At 43.1% G+C, this 19,437-nt stretch overlaps 1 protein-coding gene across 1 annotated transcript in view; it reads left to right on the forward strand.

Moving 5' to 3' along the window:
- Positions 1-5,828: 5,828 nt before the first annotated feature.
- RBM44 (RNA binding motif protein 44) overlaps positions 5,829-19,437 on the forward strand; it is a 44,820-nt gene continuing 31,211 nt past the window's right edge. Inside the window, exon 1 of the mRNA XM_025404129.1 lies at positions 5,829-6,299. The gene's annotated coding sequence lies outside the window, so the exon portion shown is untranslated. The remainder of the gene's footprint in view (positions 6,300-19,437) is intronic.

Below are 19,437 nucleotides of genomic sequence, written 5' to 3' on the forward strand. Positions count from 1 at the left end.
CAGTTAAACAGGTGATGAGTTTACTCGTTGAGAAGCATCTGTCATTGGGATTCCTTAACAGGGAGACAGATTAGATAACATTTCACAAACTTTGAACATGGAACCCGTTTCTTCACAGAGCCTTCTGGGATCAGGGCTCTGCAGAACACATTAGGAAATGCACTTCTAGCCTCAAGGTCAGGCACAGGCATATACACTCCTAGCCTGAGTCCCTACTCCCAAGCCTGCCTCCAGGTGCACCCCCGCTATCCTTCCTCACAATGTTGTTTACAGTCCAGGGAGCAAAATTCTATTCTCCTCTCACTACAGAAAGCCCTGGAAGTTGCAGATGGCATATGAGGCACATGTCTGCTTAAGAGGACAAACCCAGGAGGGTCTTCAGCTGTTCTTTAGGTGTGGCCACTATGTTACAAGACGACAAGCAAAACTATAGCTTCATTCACTGAACTACTCATGCCTTACCCTCTTCATCAAGACTTCTTTGTTCCACCACTTTTCCTACTTTCAGAGCCCTATGTTCTCCACTCTCAGGAGCTGGTTTATCCAAATATATGAAGGTAGAAGCAGAAGGGTTGATTCACAAACTTTCATAAATGAGAATAATATAATCATTATGTTATTGATTTGGTTGGTCATAGCCTTCAGCATGTTTTTGACCAAACTTATTAATATGTTTATGGGGGCTGGGGACAGGGTGAAGAACAGGAAGAGTTTTGATGGTCTACTACTGCTGAAGCCCAGCCTTACTTATCAATATAGATGGGAAACTATAGATCCCGAAAAGATTTCATAAAGACAAAGTAGACAGAAATAGAAGGGTAGTTCTGCAATATTGTTAAAAATACTATCTCAAACAGTTAACATCACATTTGGTAGAAAAACAGCAAATTGACACATTTACATTTAAATCTGGAAGAAAAAAAGATGCCTTGAAGCCCTTAAGTTTAGCACTACTGTAAAGTTTCAGACAGCACAGCAAAACACAAAATGTAATAAGATATAATATTGGAAAACTGGCAACATAAGTATTGTTTGTAGTCAATTGCAAAACTACTGATGATGTAATGAGAATTCCTTAAAATACTAGGATATGTGATTAATGTTCAGAAACCAATAGCTTTCCTATGTATCAAAACTTACCAGTTAGATTTAGAAATCTATCTAACTAAAGATTAGTTCATTAGGATCTCATAATCGCAAACAAAAACCATACAAAAGGCCAGGCACAGTGGCTCACGCCTGTAATCCCAGCACTTTGGGAGGCCAAGGCGGGTGGATCACGAGGTCAGGAGATTGAGACCATCCTGACTAACATGGTGAAACCCCATCTCTATTAAAAATACAACGAATTAGCTGGGCGTGGTGGCTGGCACCTGTAGTCCCAGCTACTTGGGAGGCTGAACCTGGGAGGCAGAGCTTGTAGTGAGCCGAGATTGCGCCACTGCACTCCAGCCTGGGGGACAGAGTGAGACGGGGGAAAAAAAAAAAAAAACCCACCCAAAAAAAGCCTCCCCGACAAACGGAAGCAATAATAATAATCCTAAGAAACAGAAGAACCTACATTAGGAAATTTATACATTCTGCTGAGATACAAGACAAAAAAAATGGAGAAAGATGTATGGTAAGAATAAATATCATAAACATAAAACTTTCATATTTAGCACATTTCTTATCTATTTTTTTTTTTTATTTTATTTATTTATTTTTATTTTTTGAGACGAGTCTCGCTATGTTGCCCAGGCTGGAGTGCAGTGGTGCAATCTTGGCTCACTGCAAGCTCTACCTCCCAGGTTCATGCCATTCTCCTGCCTCAGCCTCCTGAGTAGCTGGGACTACAGGCGCCCGCCACCACACCTGGCTAATTTTTTGTATTTTTAGTAGAGAAGGGATTTCGCCATGTTAGCCAGGTTGGTCTCGATCTCTTGACCTTGTGATCCGCCTGCCTTGGCCTCCCAAAGTGCTGGGATTACAGGCATGAGCCACTGCGCCGCACCAGATTTAATACATTTCTTATGAGAACCCCTTTGAGATTTTTGGGGAGGTAATCTCACAAAATTATTGGGTTTTTTTTTTTTTCTTTCTTTTTTATAAGAAAAGAAAGATCTCACTCTCGCTCAGGCTGGAGTGCAGTGGCGTGTACTGCAGTACACGGAGCTCACTGCAGCCTCAAACTCCTGGCCTCAAGCAACCCTCCTGTCTCATCCAAAAGTGCTGGGATTACAGGCATGAGCCACCATGCCCGGCAAACAACAAAATTATTCTAACATTCACCTGGAAGTTTAAAAAAAACATTGCAACCAGACTAGGATGACTTTGATAAAACAACAGTTGAGGGGGCCTCTGCCAGGTATTTTCAGTGTTACAAAGGTGCAAGGATAGACAGGTCCCTGCAATGGGGCGACCCCACCTTGCTCAAAAGGGCCCAGCTGCTCTGCTCTGCGTTATTTTCTGCACTCCCTGAGGATTCCCAGGGTGTGGCTTCCATGCTATTGAGACTGTTCCACAAACACAGCGCCCTTTTCTACATCCTGTCTGTTCCACACATTTTAGCCCCCAGTAAGTTGTGTGGTATCAGTTAGACTGTACGTTCTTCAAGAACTACCGTAAGCTTTTCATTCCATGGCCTGCCTGATGCAGAGCAAGACCTCAGTAGGTGTTTGCGGAATAAGAAATTCTAACGGCTCCTGAATAGAGAGGTTAAAAATGTCTAAAGGCATCACAGTCCATGTGGGAGAGCAGCTCCATGGTTTCTCTCTATAGATAGCTCCTCGAAAACGCCCACAGTGAGGCTCTGTGAGAAACAGGATTATAGGAGATTTCTATTTTCTTTTTCACCCTTTTCTGCATTTTCTACATTAAACACATGTGACTTTAATAACGTTAAAATATTTCAAAGTGATAAGGAAAAAATTAAGTGTAAAAAATCAAATCATAAAAGGCACAAATCAAAGTTATTGCGTGACTGGGCATGGTGGCTCACGTCTGTAATCCCAGCACTTTGGGAGGCCAAAGCAGGCAGATCACTTGAGGTTAGGAGTTCGAGACCAGCCTGGCCAACATGGCAAAACCCCATCTCTAAAAAGGATAGATGGGTGTGATGGTGCAAGCCTGTAATCCCAGCTACTCGAAAGGCTGAGGCAGGAGAATGGCTTGAACCTAGGAGACGGAGGTTGCAGTGAGCCGAGATCGTGCCACTGCACTCCAGTCTGGGTGACAGAGTAAGACCATGTCTCAAAAACAAACAAAAACTATTGTTTGAATATGATTATTCTGAACTTGAGCTGGAGTAAGAATCTCTAATATCACTGAAAATAAAGACAAAGAGACTGATGGATTTAATACAAATGTAAAATTTCACATCAAAACAATATAATCCCCAAATCAATTACTTAAGTCCAAACGTGGTAGAGCTCCCTGGCAGAAAAGGCAGAACCACTAGCTCCATACACAGACACAGGAAACTCGGACCAAGAGGAGCAAGGGTCCCATGCCATAGGGCCAATGGGGAGTATCTGGAGACAGTGTCAAAAAAACTCAAAGTGGGCCAGGCGTGGTGGCTCAAGCCAGTAATCCCAGCACTTTGGGAGGCCGAAGCGGGTGGATCACTTGAGGTCAGGAGTTTGAGACCAGCCTGACCAACATGGTGGAACCCCATCTCTATTAAAAATACAAAAATTAGCTGAGTGTGGTGGCAGGCACCTGTAATCCCAGCTACTGGGAGGCTAAGGCAGGAGAATCGCTTGAACTTGGGAGGCGGAGGTTGCATTGATCTGAGATTGTGCCACTGCACTCCAGCCTGGGCAACAGAACAAGGCTGTCTCAAAAAACAAAACTAAACACCTCAAAGAGCCTAGAGGAAGGCAAAACAAGGACACTGGATCCCACAGTTACACAAAAACAGCTGAGGTCACTTAAGTGGGAATGTTTCTTCCCCTTGCAGTAGCAGGAGGCTTGGTGTGTCCCATGCAAACAGCCCATTTGCCCTTCAACCCGCCTCCCTGCCAACACGCGGCAGCCCCTCCTGCCACCTGCTCGGTGGCTTGCCTGTAAGCACAGCATCACTGTCCAGCACAGCTTACCTTTTCTGTAGCCTGGTGACACATGTGATATCTGTGCTCAGCCTGTCCACTCATAACACAACATCTCATCTCTATTCCCCGAATCCCAATAATCCTCCCTAAGGGGCATGAGCACTGTCTTAGATGGTTTAAAAGGTTGACATATGAAAGATTTGACTCTTTCTGTGTTGTACCCACTCACAGGGTGGAGAAGAGACCAACAGTGAAATAAGCATTTGGCAAATGTCTGTTCAGCAGAGGAATTTCTCAAAATTCTAACAGTGCTGGAGCAGTCAAAGGAGAAACACCAAGGGCCTAGAGTAGAATGTGGTTTCCAGCTGTCTTGACATCAGGGTTGCTGGCCCACGGACACACTTCCAGAGCCACCCCTTCCAGGGTCACCATGGCCCAGTCCTGCTCCAGATGCCATCTGCCCAACAGCCCAGGGGAGAGTGTCCAGCCTCCTAATGTGAGCCTCAGTCTGAACCCCTTTCTATAACAGAGGCCAGACCTCATAATCTCATCAGCAGCTCTGGCCTGCTGCTGCCGTGGCTGCCCTCTCCAGCCACTGGTGTTAACTTCAAATGATATAGGGACTTCCAAATGAAATCCACGTAAAAGGATAGGCCATATCACTTTAAAAGACACTTGAAAGCACTTTCGGTAACGGCAAGATTTGCAATAAGTGTATTACATCATTTCAAGATCCATGCTCACGGTCCACTGTCCACCCCTGCACCCTCAGCCCCTGGCCCCTGGCAGGCCAAAGAGCAATCTGCAGAATGAATGAATGAATGAATGAATGAATGAATGAAGTGCATTTCAGAGGCTGCAGCCTCATTTGAGGGGACAACTTGGGGGTAGGTGCAGTTTCAGAGCCCCTCCTCTATCTGCCACCTATCCAAAGTCCCCCATGGCTTAACAATCAAGTGCATGTTTAGACTAATAAGCAAATGAAGTCATCTGCAGCGCTATCCTGTCCCCACCCCTTCAGGACTGTATCATTTTGTACAGGTTTAAATTCCCTATCAGGGATGACACCAAGCACAAAATATGGGGGGGGGAGGGTGGGATGCAAAAACTCAGTAATCTAATATTTTAATGCAGTCTTTTAAAAAATCGAAATTAATGCAAAAAATCCATAATAAAATATTCAAATCTAATTTAATTTTATTTATTTTGAGATGGAGTCTCCCTCTGTCGTCATCCAGGCTGGAGTGCAACGGGGTGATCTCAGCTCACTGCAACCTCCACCTCCTGGGTTCAAGCGACTCTCCTGCCTCAGCCTCCTGAGTAGCTGGGATCACAGGCGTCCACCACCACGCCCGGGTAATTTTTGTATTTTTAGTAGAGACGGGGTTTCGCCATGTTGGCCAGGCTGGTTTTGAACTCCTGACTTCAGGTGATCCGCCTGCCTTGGCCTCCTAAAGTGCTGGGATTACAGGCGTGAGCCACCGCACCCGGCCTGGAATATTCAAATTTTAAATAAAGACAGGACCAGTAACAATGTACCCTGTGGAGCCATTTTAAGAGTCTGATGTGAAAGGAAAAAAATAGGACTGAATTTTTTCATTACTCTTGACCTTTTTTAGAGACTGCATTAAAATATTATTTATCTTGATTGCTGCGATTTTGGCAGCCTCTAAACTCCTGTGCCCGTGACAAATGCCTCACTGGCCTCATCCTAGCCGCGGCCCGACCCTGCTAACGGCATTTCCAGAAGATGGGCAGAGGACAAGCCAAACACCAGGAGGGACCATGCGGCCTGGGAAACAGTTCGGCAAGGCGGCCGGGCCCCATCCCACCACGGAGGGCGGAGGACTCGGCCTGCACCAGACCCAAACGAGGGGCAGTCCGGCCTCTGCTGGCAGAAGCAGCGCTTCCAAGTATTTTCATATGGTGGCTTTGCAGAGCTGCACGGTCCAGAAGAGGGTTTCAGGCTGCAAAGCGGGAAAGTCTCGAGGGCGCTCTGCGCTCCAAGCCAGACGCCCACAATCTCTTCTACGTCATGCAATATTCAAGTACGCGGCCTCCTTCCCGCGCTTTCGCGCCCACAGGCTGGGCCAATCACAGTGCCGCACTTTTCATACTGACCAACAGGCGGTGGGCGGGCCGCCGGGGACCGTTACCCGGCAGGCGCCGCGGCTGCTCTGGTGACGCCACTGGCTGGGAGGCGGCTGCAGAGAGCGGGGCACCGGCCCTTGGAGAGGGCAGCGGCGGTAGCTATCTAGCGGCTCCGAGGTGCGACGGACAGAGACGCGGGGCGGCAGGTCGGGCGGCGAGGCCAGCGAGGCCATGGGCTTGAGCGGTTGGGGATGGCGAACCCCGCGTGTGGCCGGTCCCGGCGGCGAGGCCCGTCCCGCTGAGGCACGCGGGGACTCCGAACGGCGGTGTAGGCGAGGCCAGCGAGGCGGGCTGGGGACTGGCGCGTTCCTCGGGCAGCACTGGAGTTCCGACACCGCAAAAGTCGGTCTCGAAGGAAGTCGCGGGGGGCGGGTCACTCAAACGCGGTTATGTCCCTGGTTAAAGCTAGAAATTCGCGCGTATGCTTATTCTTGCCGCGGAGACTGGTGGAGCCTCTGCTGCGTGGCGGGGACTCTAGCGACAGGGGGACGCGAGGTGCATTCTGTACTCAGGCGTGTGTGCCCTTGAGGACGCGTCGGACGCCCTGGAGGAGGCACCAGCTCCTGACCTAGTGTGAGGGGCCCGGACGGTTTCCCTAAGAAGCGCGTATTTAAGATGGGATCTGAAGTTGAGTGTGAATTAAAGGTGGGGTGGGGAGTGGGCAGGCGAGAGAACAAACAGGACCTGACTTTTTGTATTTTTAGTAGAGACTTTTTGTATTTTTAGGGGTTTGGTCTCGATCTCCTGACCTCGTGATCCACCCGCCTCGGCCTCCCAAAGTGCTGGGATTACAGGCGTGAGCCACCGCGCCCGGCCAGGGCCCGACTTTTTAAGAAAAAGGAAAGGAGGGTGTATCTGGAAGACACAAAGTGCCCAGGTTAACACAGAGGACCATTGTTGGGTTTTACAGGGCTTATTCAGATTTTAATCTGTCTGAAAACAGTGACAGTCCGTTGCTGAGTTTTAAGCAGGAGCGTAACTGATTCGATAAGCATTTTAGAAAGATGATTCTGGCCAGATGTGAGATGATTGCCTGCATAGTTGTGAGAGTCAGGAGTTAAAATTGACAAGACCTCAGGGATAAGGGAGGTAGGTGTCAAGGGCGAGTCCTGTGATTTCTGGCTGAGTTCTGGCGATACCATTCCCTGGAGTTTGGTGCACTGGAGGAAATAGTTTGGTAAGTGAGAACTAAAAGAAAATAATAAAAATGGGCATGTACCTAGGAGTAGAGTTGCTGGATCATGTGGTTATCTTGTGTTTAACTTTCTGAGGAACTGCCATACTTCTCCAGAGTGGCTGCCCCATGTTACATTCCCACCAGCAATGGATGAGGGTTCTGATTTCTCCATGACCTGCTCAACACTGTTACTGTTAACTGTTACTGTCATCCTAGTGGGTGTGAAGTGATATCTTTTGGTTTTGATTTGCATTTCCCCCATGACTCTTGATAAATTGAGCATATTTTCATGTGTTTATTGGCTATTTTTATATCCTCTTTGTCAAGTCATTTGCTCATTCTTAATATTGGGTTGTTTGCCTTTTTATTGTTCAGTTGTAAGAGTTTTTTCTATATTCTAGATAATAGACCTCTAGGGCATACATGATCTACAAGTACTTTCGTTATACTACAATTTTCTCTTTGGCAAACGTTTTTAACTTTGGGTGTCTTCATATTTAAGAATGAAGCTTGCAACACACTGCAGATTTCAGTAAATGCAGATTTGAGTGTAGAATCAGATGTGAATGAGAATCCAGCTTGAAATAGTGTTGCTTTTCTCACCAATTTTTTGAAAATGTGTTTTTAATTTAAAACTTTACTTAAGTAATGAATGTACTTTCTAAGAATAAATTAATAAATATTTGAAAATGTTGCTTTAATTTGTAATATGGTAAGTATTGATGGATATTACCCAAATAAAAAAAATACTCCTTGGGACTCTCAATTTTTTTTTTTTTTTGAGACAGAGTTTCACTCTTGTTACCCAGGCTGGAGTGCAATGACGTGATCTTGGCTCACTGCAACCTCTGCCTCCCGGATTCAAGTGATTCTCCTGGCTCAGCCTCCTCTCCTGGCTCAGCCTCCTGAGTAGCTGGGATTACAGGCACCCACTACTACACCCAGCTAATTTTTTGTATTTTTTGTAGAGACAGGGTTTCACCATGTTGGCCAGACTGGTCTCAAACTCCTGACCTCAAGCAATCCACCCACCTCAGCCTCCCAAAGTGTTGGGATTACAGGCGTGAGCCACCGTGCCCAGCCAGGGTTCTCAATACTTTTTAAGAATATGAAGAGCTGGCTGGGTGCAGTGGTTCATGCCTATAATCCCAACACTTTGGAAGACTGAGGTAGGTGGATCCCATGAGCGAGGAGACCATCCTAGGCAGCATGGTGAAGCCCTGTCTCTACAAAAAAGTTATCCAGGCATGGTGGTGCATGCCTGTAGTTCAGCCACTCGGGAGGCTGAGGTGGAAGGATCACCTGAACCCCCCAGGGAGGTTGAGACTGCCGTGAGCTGTGTTGCTGCCATAGCACTCCAGCCTCTAGCCTGGGCAACAGAGTGAGACCCTGATCTAGATATATATATATACAATATTTTGAACAATCAGATGTATCAAATATATATGTGTTTGAATTATCTTGGCCCACTGCAACCTCCATCTCCTGGGTTCAAGTGATCCTCCCACTTCAGCTTCCCAAGTAGCTGGGAACACAGGCTTGCACCACCATGCCCAACTAATTTCTTATATTTTTGTTAGAGACAGGTTTCACCATGTTGCCTAGGCTGGTCTGGAACTCCTGAGCTCAAGCAATCTGCCTGCCTCGGCCTCCTATAGTGCTGGGATTACAAGTGTGAGCCACTGCACCTGGCCAGACTAGTTCATTTTCATACATAATAACTCTAGTTATCATCTAAGAAGAAGGAATGACTCATCTTGGAGCCATTCCTTATTTCTCCTTTTACATTGGGATGCTCTATGCCCTTTCCTGCTTCTTAGCCTGGCTAGCCCCTACTTGACCATCATTTACTTTTTTGATAAGTTTTTCCTTACCTTTATTTATTTATTTATTTTTTTGTTTGAGACAGAGTCTCGCTTAGTCGCCCAGGCTGGAGTGCAGTGGCGCGATCTCGGCTCACTGCAAGCTCCGCCTCCCGGGTTCACGCCATTCTCCTGCCTCAGCCTCCCGAGTAGCTGGGACTAGCTGCCTCGCCCGGCTAATTTTTTGCATTTTTAGTAGAGACGGGGTTTCACCGTGTTAGCCAGGATGGTCTTGATCTCCTGACCTCGTGATCCGCCCGCCTCGGCCTCCCAAAGTGCTGGGATTACAGGCGTGAGCCACCGCGCCCGGCCCTTACCTTTATTAATGCAACCATGCTATACAATTATTGTCTATGTAACTGTCTTATTTAACCCCTAATTGTCTTATTTAACTTTGTGAATCCCAAAGTAGGTACAGGTTATATTTTTCTTGGTCAGAATTTTAGTTTTTAATTTCTTTTTATCCTTTTTTCTAGCAAGGATTTGAACATAAAATTAATTGCTTTTTAAAAACAACTAGCAGTTTGAAAAACTCCAAATACATTTTTGAGCATGTTACATTTTATCCTTTCAGTCAAAATCAATACTAAAGGAGTCCTACCCCCAATGGCTAGCTCTTACTCATCATTCAGATCTGAGGTTAAGTAACTCTCTGAAAAGCCTTCACTAATCCTTAGACTAGGTTAAGTCTTGAATATTTCCCATAGCACCTTGTGTTTCTCAAAATATCCAGACTGTAGGAATTTCTTAGGGCAGGGGTTCCCAACCCCCAGCCTGAGCTCTGCCTCCTGTCAGATCAGCAGCAGCATTAGATTCTCATAGGAACTCAAACCCTGTTGTGAACTGTGCATGTGAGGGATCTAGGTTGCGTGCTACCTATGAGAATCTAACTAATGCCTGATGATCTGAGGTGGAACAGTTTCAGCTCAAAGCCACTACCCTACCTCCAATCCTCCGGTCCGTGGAAAAATTATCTTACACAAAACTGGTGTCTGGTACCAAAAAGGTTGTAGACTGTTGTCCTCAAGTATTGTTTCTGAGCCCCAAATTAGGCTGTTGAATCTATATTTTTAATGAGCGCCCCAAGTGATTCTTATATCAGGTAAGTTTGGGAAAACGTACTCTAAATTTATAGAAGATTTACGTGCATCCATCCCCCTTTTGGAAATTGTATGCCTGTTGTGCTTCATAGAGCCAGTGACTGATCACCTCTTTGTCCTCAACACTTAACATGTAACTTAGAAAACACAGGCTCAGTAATTATTGAATAATGTATTGAAGAATGTTTCTCCAAATAAAGGTATTCATCCCTGAAACTGGAAGTGTAATTGCTTGGTAATAGGGTAGACATTATCTAACATCATTAGAAATTGCCCAGTTTCCAAATGGTTTTAACAATTTGTATTCCCTCAAGCAATGTTTAAGAATTCTAGTTTGTCCACATCCTCACCAATATCTGGTGTTAGCACTCTTTTTAAAAGCCATTTTGGCCAGGTGCAGTGGCTCATGCCTGTAATCCCAGCACTTTGGGAGGCCAAGGCGGGTAGATCGCTTGAGCTCAGGAGTTCAGGACCCAAGTGGATCACTTGAGGTCAGGAGTTTAAGACCAACCTGGCCAACATGGTGAAACCCCATCTGCACTAAAAATACAAAAATTAGCTGTGTGTGGTGGTGCGCGCCTGTAGTCCTAGCTACAAAGGAGGCTGAGGCAGGAGAATCACTTTGACCTGGGAGGTAGGGGTTGCAGTGAGCCAAGATCACACCACTGCACTCCAGCTTGGGCGACAGAGCGAGACACACACACACACACACACACACTCTCTCCCTCTCTCTCTGGGTGACAGAGAGACACACACACGCACACAAATTTTAAGCCATTCTAATGAATGCAAAGTGGTACCGTGGTTGTTTAAATTTGCATTTCCCTGATGACTAATGATGTTGAGCATGTTTTCATACCTATAAGCAATTTAAAAAATCTGTTTGTACACGTTATTTATGTAATCTGAATAAGCATCTTCTTTTGGATATATGGATTGTGAATACTTTATTCCAGTCTTTGGCTTGTGTTTCCATTTTTTAAGTAATGTCTTTTGATGAGGAGAAGTTTCTTAATTTTGCAGAATCCCAATCAACAACTTTTAAATTAACACCTTTTGTGTTCTAAGAAATCTTTGCCTATTCCAAAGTCATGAATATATTCTGTTGTGTTTTGAGAAGCATTATAAATTTGGTTTTCACATTTAAAAATATGATTAATCTCCCTTTTATTGTTGTGTGTGATGTGGTATGGGTCCAGGCATTTTTTTCCCCTCCAGGTAAAAATCTAGATTGTAGAAATCTACTTGTGCCAGTACCATTTATTGAATATGCCTTAGACTTTTTTTTCTTTTTTCTTTTTTTTGAGACAGAGTCTTGCTTTGTCACCGAGGCTGGGGTGCAGTGGAGCAATCTGGGCTGACTGCAACTTCTGGGGTTCTCCTGCCTCAGCCTCCCAAGTAGCTGGGACTGCAAGCGTGTGCCACCATGCCCAGCTAATTTTTGTATTTTTAGTAGAGACAGGGTTTCACCATATTGGCTAGGCTGGTCTCAAACTCCTGACCTCAGGCGATGCACCCTCCTCAGCCTCCCAAAGTGCTGGGATTATAGGCGTACACCACCATGCCTGACCAATACCACATTTTCTTTATCCAGTCTACCACTGATGGGCACTGGGTTGATTCTGTCTTTGCTATTGTGAATAGCACAGTGATGAGTGTACAAGTGCATGTGTCTTTTTGGTAGAATGATTTATTTTCCTGTTAGTATATACCTAGTAATGGGATTGCTGGGTCGAATGGTAGCTCTGTTTTAAGTTGAGAAATCTCCAGACTGTTTTCCACAGTAGCTGGACTAATTTACATTCCCACCAACAGTTCCCTTTTCTCCACAGCCTTGCCAGCATCTGTTGTTTTTTGACTTTTTCATAATAGCCATTCTGGCTGGTGTGAGATGGTATTACATTGTGGTTTTGATTTGCATTTCTCTGATTAGTGATGCTGAGCATTTTTAAATATTTGTTAGCTGCTCATATGTTTTCTCTTGAGATGTGTCTGTTTATGTCCTTTGACCATTTTTTAATAAAGTTGTTTTTCACTTACTGATTTGTTTAAATTCCCTATAGATTCTGGATATTAGTCCAGAATCTATAGATAGCAGATGCATAATTTGCAAATATCTTCCCCCATTTTGCAGGTTGTCTGTTTACTCTGTTAATAGTTTCTTTTGCTATGCATAAGCTCTTTAGTTTAATTAGGTCCCACTTGTCTTTTTTTTTTTTTCCTGCAATTGCTTTTGGGGACTTACACATTCTTTGCCAAGGCAAACCCACAGCCAACATTATACTGAACGGGCAGAAGCTCGAACTATTCCTCCTGAGAACTGGAACAAGACAAGGATGCTCACTTTCACCACTCTTCTTCATTGTAGTCCTCGCCAGAGCAATTGAGCAAGAGAAAGAAATAAAAGGCATCCAAATAGGAAGAGAGGAAGTCAAACTGTCTCTGTTTGCAGACTGTATGATTCTGTACCTAGAAAACCCCATAGTCTCTGCCTAAAAGCTCCTAGATCTGATAAACAACTTCAGCAAAGTTTCAGGATATATCAATGTACAAAAACCAGTAGCATTTATATACACCAACAATGACAAGGCTGAGAGTGGAATCAAGAACTCAATCCACTTACAGTAGTCACAAAGAAAATGAAATGCCTATGAATACAGCTTACCAGGGAGGTGAAGGATCTCTACAAGGAGTACTGTAAAGCACTGCTGAAAGAAATCAGACAACACAAATAAATGAAATCCATGCTCATGGATAAAAAGAATAAATATTGTAAAAATGGCCATACTCCCCAAATCAATCTACAGATTTAACACTATTCCTATGAAACTACCAATATTATTTTCACACAATTAGAAAAAAACTATTCTAAATTCATATGGAACCAAGAAAGAGCCTGAAGAGCCAAAGCAATGGGAGAAGGACTCCCTTATTCAAATAAATGGTGCTGGAATAACTGTCTAGTCATATGCAGAAGATTGGAGATAGACATCTACCTTTCACCATATACCAAAATTAACTGAAAATGAATCAAAGATTTATTTATTTATTTATTTTTTTATTTTTATTTTTTTTTGAGACTGAGTCTGGCTCTGTCGCCCAGGCTGGAGTGCAGTGGCCAGATCTCAGCTCACTGCAACTCCGCCTCCCGGGTTTACGCCATTCTCCTGCCTCAGCCTCCGGAGTAGCTGGGACCACAGGCGCCCGCCACCTCGCCCGGCTAGTTTTTTGTTTTTTTTTTTTAGTAGAGACGGGGTTTCACCGTGTTAGCCAGGATGGTCTCGATCTCCTGACCTTGTGATCCGCCCGTCTCAGCCTCCCAAAGTGCTGGGATTACAGGCTTGAGCCACCGCGCCCGGCCAAAGATTTAAATGTAAGACCTCAAGGCCAGGTGCAGTGGCTCAAGCCTGTAACCCTAGCACTTTGGGAGGCCATGGCGGGAGGACTGCTTGGGCCCAGGAGTTTGAGACCAGCCTGGACAACATAGGGAGACCCTGCCTCTACAGAGAATTTTAAAATTAGCCAGGCATGGTATTGTGCACCTGTAGTCCCAGCTACTCAAGGGGGTGTGTGGGGGAGTGCTAAGGTGGGAGGATCACTTGAGCCTGGGAGGTCAAGGCTGCAGTGAGCTCTGATGGCACCACTGCACTCCAGCCTGGGTGACAGAGCAAGACCCTGTCTCAAAAAAATTAAAAACAACAACAACAACAAAAGTAAGACCATAAACTATAAAAATCTTAGAAGACAACCTAGGAAATACTCTTCTTGACATCAGCCTTATTTATTTCTTCTTGTATTCATTTTGGAAGGTGGTTTTCAAGGAAGTATGTCCATCTGAGTTGTAGAATTTGGCAGATAAAGTTGTTTATTATATCCTCTGTCATTTTAATGGCTGTAGATCCCATAGTAATGTTCCTTTATTATTCATGACATTGGTATTTTGTGTTGTCTCTTTTTCTTAGGTAAGTCTAAGAAAGGCATAAGAAGGGTTATAAATTTTGTCAGTCTTTTTAAAGAAACAGTTTCTGGTTTTATTAACTTTTATCTATTCATCTATTTTGTTTACTTCTCCTCTTTTATTGTTTCCATCCTACTTTCTTTGGGCTTAATATTCCTGCTTTTTCTAGTTTCTTAATATAGAACCTGTGTGAGAAAACTGTTATATGACACAGTGTAGGACTGTGATTTCTGAGAGAAAGGAAACACCCAGCGTGAGTCCTATGATTATAGCCTGGCTTCCTGCCTGGAAGCACATTGCATACCATGGAAAAAGAACAAGGACTTCAAGCACAGCAGAAGTCTCCCTGAGTTGAGCTAGAGATTGGAGTTCAGAAAGGTTAAAGCAGTTAGAAATTGCAGGACAGTGTTCCTGAGAGAAGGGAGATATATAGAAGAAAAGCTCCAGAAATCTGCAGGGGGACTCCCTCCTTAAGACTTGTCAAACACTAATATGTGTATTTGTAGTTACAAACTGCTGATGAAGCTATCACATGCTTTGACCTTAATGTATATTTCTTCTACCCAGAGCATTCTGCTCAGAAGTTGCCCACCTGGCAAGGAGTTTTGAAAATGGGTGGGGGTAGATACAGGGAGTTTAGTAAGTCCCACTGTCACTGCCACAATATCTACTTTTTAAGATTTCTCAATTTTATAAGATTATCTTTTTCATAAATTCTCTAAAACTGCGTATTTTCATTTATAAGTAGATAAATGTATCATTTTAATAGTTTGTCTTTAAATCAAGAGATTTCACTTGTGTCATGTAAGAACTTCATTTAAATTTTTAATAATAAGGATAATGACAGGCTAAGTAATGCAGGCCTCTTACTCACTGAAGGCAATTTAAACACCTAGGGGGAAAAAAAATTGAGATGGAGTCTTGCTCTGTTGCTCAGGATGGAGTGCAGTGGTGCAATCTTGGCTCACTGCAACCTCTACCTCCCAGGTTCAAGTGATTCTCCTGCCTCAGCCTCCCTAGAAGCTGAGATTACAGGCACCTGCCACCACACCTGGCTAATTTTTTATATTTTTAGTAGAGACATTTCACCATGTTGACCAAGCTGGTCTCAAACTCCTAACTTCAAGTGATCCGCCACCTTGGCCTCTCAAAGTGCTGGGATTACAGGCCTGAGCCACTGTGCCCAGTCCCGGAAAAATATTTTTTAAAATCTTCTCAAAAGCATCTGAGAACTCGTCAGATAAGAAGTTACCAGGTCACAATTTGTGAAAGAATGGGAACCTTAAGAAGTAAGCCTAGCATTACAAACAACTTTTGCCCTGAAAATATTTGTGAATTTAAAAGAAATGATTTGAGAGGATAGGCTGTGCTTTTGACAGCCTTAGGGCAGTAAGAGGACAGGAGTCAGAGTCTTCAGGTGATCAGAGGTGAGACCCAAGGAATAGATTATTTGGCTTGGGATCCAATGTGCTTAGGATCCTAGAGGGCTGTGCCTTACAATTAAAGTAAACCAGCCCTTCCTCAGACTATACTTTTCTGTGCAGCCTAGAATATCTCAAATTTCAGTTAAAGAGATTCCAGATTACTAATTCCCTATGGCACCTAGAAGTAGCAAACAAGTTCTCTTTGAGGGACACTAACACCATTTTAGGGTTCAAATTATTTATATATACAACTTACCAAATATAGTTCTAGAACATAATTAAAACATCACCAGACATCCAAAATGACAAGACATAATGAGCCAGAAAACAATAATAGACAATACAAACAGATCCACAGAGATTCCAGTTACTGGAGTTACTAAATACAGACTGTAAAATGACTATTTACTGTCTTTCAGAAGAGAACAGCTAATGTTAAAAGTTTTACTACAAATCATGCATTAAAAATGGCATTACAGGGCCGAGTGCAGTGGCTCAGGCCTGTAATCCTAGCACTTTGGGAGGTTGAGGCGGGTAGATCACTGGAGTCGAGGAGTTCAAGACCAGCCAGAGATGGCAAAACCCCATCTCTATAAAAAACACAAAGATTAGCTGGGCATGGTGGCTTGCACCTAGCTACTAGGGAAACTGAGGTGAGAGGATCACTTGAGCCTGGGAGGTCAAGACTGCAGTGAGCCATGGTCACCCCACTGCACTCCAGCCTGGGTGACAGAGCAAGGCCCTGTCCCCTCACCCTCTCCCCGCCAAAAAAGCATAACAGAAAAAAAAAAAAAAAAAAAACTAGGTAAAAATTCTAGAACTAAAAAATTTCAGGTCAATTAGGAACTCAATGAATGGGTTTCACATCAAAATTAGAACTATAGAAAGAATTTGTGAAATAGAAGGTTAAACTATCCAGACTGAAGCATGGAGAGACAAAAGGATGGAAAAAATATAGAAGCAAGGCAAGAGATGTGACAGATACAGTGAAAAGGTCTAAATAAGTTCAACTGGAGTCTTATAAAGGAAACTACTTCTAGAAATCCCCAGTATTTTATAAACATTTTCCATATTATAAATAAAAATCTACCTCTCTTGTTTTTATAAGCTGCATGATAGGTATTCCATTATATTAAAACGCTATACTTTTTGATGCAATCTCCTTGGCTGTTTTAAAATTTGTTACTAAAAAATAATTCTTCAGTGAACATAATTGTGCGTATCATCAAACATATATGTCAGCTTTTTTCCATAGGAATAGTCCTAGAAAAAGCATTTCTAGGTCAAGGAATATGTACCCAACATTGCCAAATCATCTTTCAGAAGGTTGGAAGAATTTCAGTTCTCATTATATATGAATGTCCATTTCATGACCCTTAATAATACAGTGTATGATCAGTCTCTACCAATTTGATAATCAGGAATCCATCCATTTTAATTTGCATTTTTGACAGTAACTAGTTTATATCTTTTTAATATAGTTGACTCAAGCCTTATGAATTGTCCAAACATAACTTTCATATACTTTTCTTTTGGTATATTACTAGTTTGCAGGAGTACTTTATGCATTAGGTCTATTACCTCTTTGTTTGAAATAATTTTCCTGAGTTTATCATTTTGTTTAATCTTTTTCTTGGTTCTAATTATTTTTTAAAATTTTTTTCTTGACCCCCCGACTATCTCCTTCCTTTGTTTCCTTTTACAGCAAGAAATTTGAATGAAATGTGTATACTTAATGTCTCTAGTTCTTTCTTTTACTTGTGAGTCTACTCAAGAAAGGCATCTTTCAATATTCCATATCTGCATCTACTGGTCTTTCTCCTACCACACATATTGCTCCTTCTCACTCTCCTTTGTTGGCTCCTCTTTATCTCTTCAACCTTTTTCAACTTTGGAATGCCTAAGCACCTATTTCTTGAGTCTCTACTCTGCCTGTTTCTATATTCAAGCAGTAGGTAATTACATTCAAGTTCATAGATTTAAATCTCTATTCTGATGATTCCCGAATTTGTATCACTAACTAGGTCAGTGCTATTCAGCAGAAATGCAATACAAGCAATATATGTGATTTGAAATTTTCTAGTAGCCACACACAGTGGCTCATGCCTGTAATCCCAGCTACTCAGGAGGCTGGCTGGGGTGGGAGGATTACTTTAACCCAGGAGTTCGGGGCTGCAGTGAGCTGTGATTGTGCCACTGCACTCCAGCCTGGGTAAAAGAGCAAACCCCTTCTCTTTAAACAAGACAAAAAAACCTTTTGACTGAAGAATAAATCAAAAATGGCAAACCTTCATGATAATATTCCAGCCCCTTTATTATTTTTTAAAAAGGCAGAAAGAGGTGAAGTTATTTTTAATGTTTTATTTAACCCAGTATATAAAAAATATTTCAACATGTAATCAAATAAAATGTTAATGAGATATTATATGTTTTTCATATGAAGTTTCTGAAATCTGGTGTGTGTTTTACACTACAAAACATCTCAATTCAGATTAACCAGATTTCAAGTGTTTAATAGCCACGTGTGGCTGCTGCTCAGTGCAGCTGTAGGTAATTTTGCTGATCTCCAGACCTTTATATCTCCATTTGAATGTCAAATAGATACCTGTTTCTCTTACAATGTGCATTCATTTTAACAAAGACAAATCCTCTTGGTTTGAACCTCAGTAGATCCAGTATCTAATCACTTTTTATCTCCTCTATTGCAGTCACTGTGGTCCCAGCTATCACATCCTGACTGGCTAGGTATCTGCATGGTTCTTTTCTTCTCTTTCAGTTTATTTTCCAAGTCTCACCTTATCAGAGAAGTATTCCTTCATTACTGGCCAGCTCCAGATCCATTATGCCTATGCACAGTAAATCAATCACTGTAACATGAATTTTGCAAAAGAGAAAAATTTTTTTGCAAGGGCATTGAGCAAGGAGGAGGGAGGGAGAAGAGCTCTCGAGTCTGCCTCCCTGAAGAAGATAAGGCTTAGGGATATTTATGGGTTAGGGAAGTAGAGTGGTCTAAGGCATGAGGAAAGGTAATTGGCATGGAGTAAAAAGGAAGTAACAGGTTTATTCTGCACAAACCTAGCCAGAGTTCATGGCATTTCATAGGATGCTTAGGAGGATCTGAGGGTGGCATTTTTGACCCTCCAGCATCAAAAGGCCACCTCTCAGGTATTTGCACTGGCCCAGTTGAAGGATCCGTTGTCTCGACCAGTTTGAATTGGACAGGAGCTGGCCCAAGTTTCTGAAAAACCGAGCAACCGTTACTGTGGTGACCTTTGAACATTATCTATAAAGTAGCCAGGGAAGGTTAAGTTTGAATGTCACAGCCTTCAGGTACTGCAGCCTTCAGCTTCATAAGAAAAGGAAAAAAATGACAAGACGAAAGCTACCAAAGGCAAACAGGGCAGGCAGACCTGATCAAATTAACCCCTCAGTTTCACCTGGACTACCTTATTTAACATATAAACCTCTCCTCCTCACATACAAATACATATCCACAAAAATCAGTATTCCTTTATCTGTTCGATGCTTTATTTCTTGTGTTAATTTTTGAGGAATTACTGTTTCTTTTTTTTTTTTTTTCCTTAATACTGGGTTTCCAGTTGCCCAGACAGGAGTGCAGTGGCATGATCATAGCTCACGCTGGACCTCAACCTGCCAGGCTCAAGCAATCCTCTCACCCCAACCTCCTAAGTAGCTGGGACTACAGGGGCACGCCACCATGCCTGGCTAATTTT

Source organism: Theropithecus gelada, chromosome 12 (assembly GCF_003255815.1).
Source record: "Theropithecus gelada isolate Dixy chromosome 12, Tgel_1.0, whole genome shotgun sequence".
In the NCBI taxonomy this organism is placed as follows: Eukaryota; Metazoa; Chordata; class Mammalia; order Primates; family Cercopithecidae; genus Theropithecus; species Theropithecus gelada.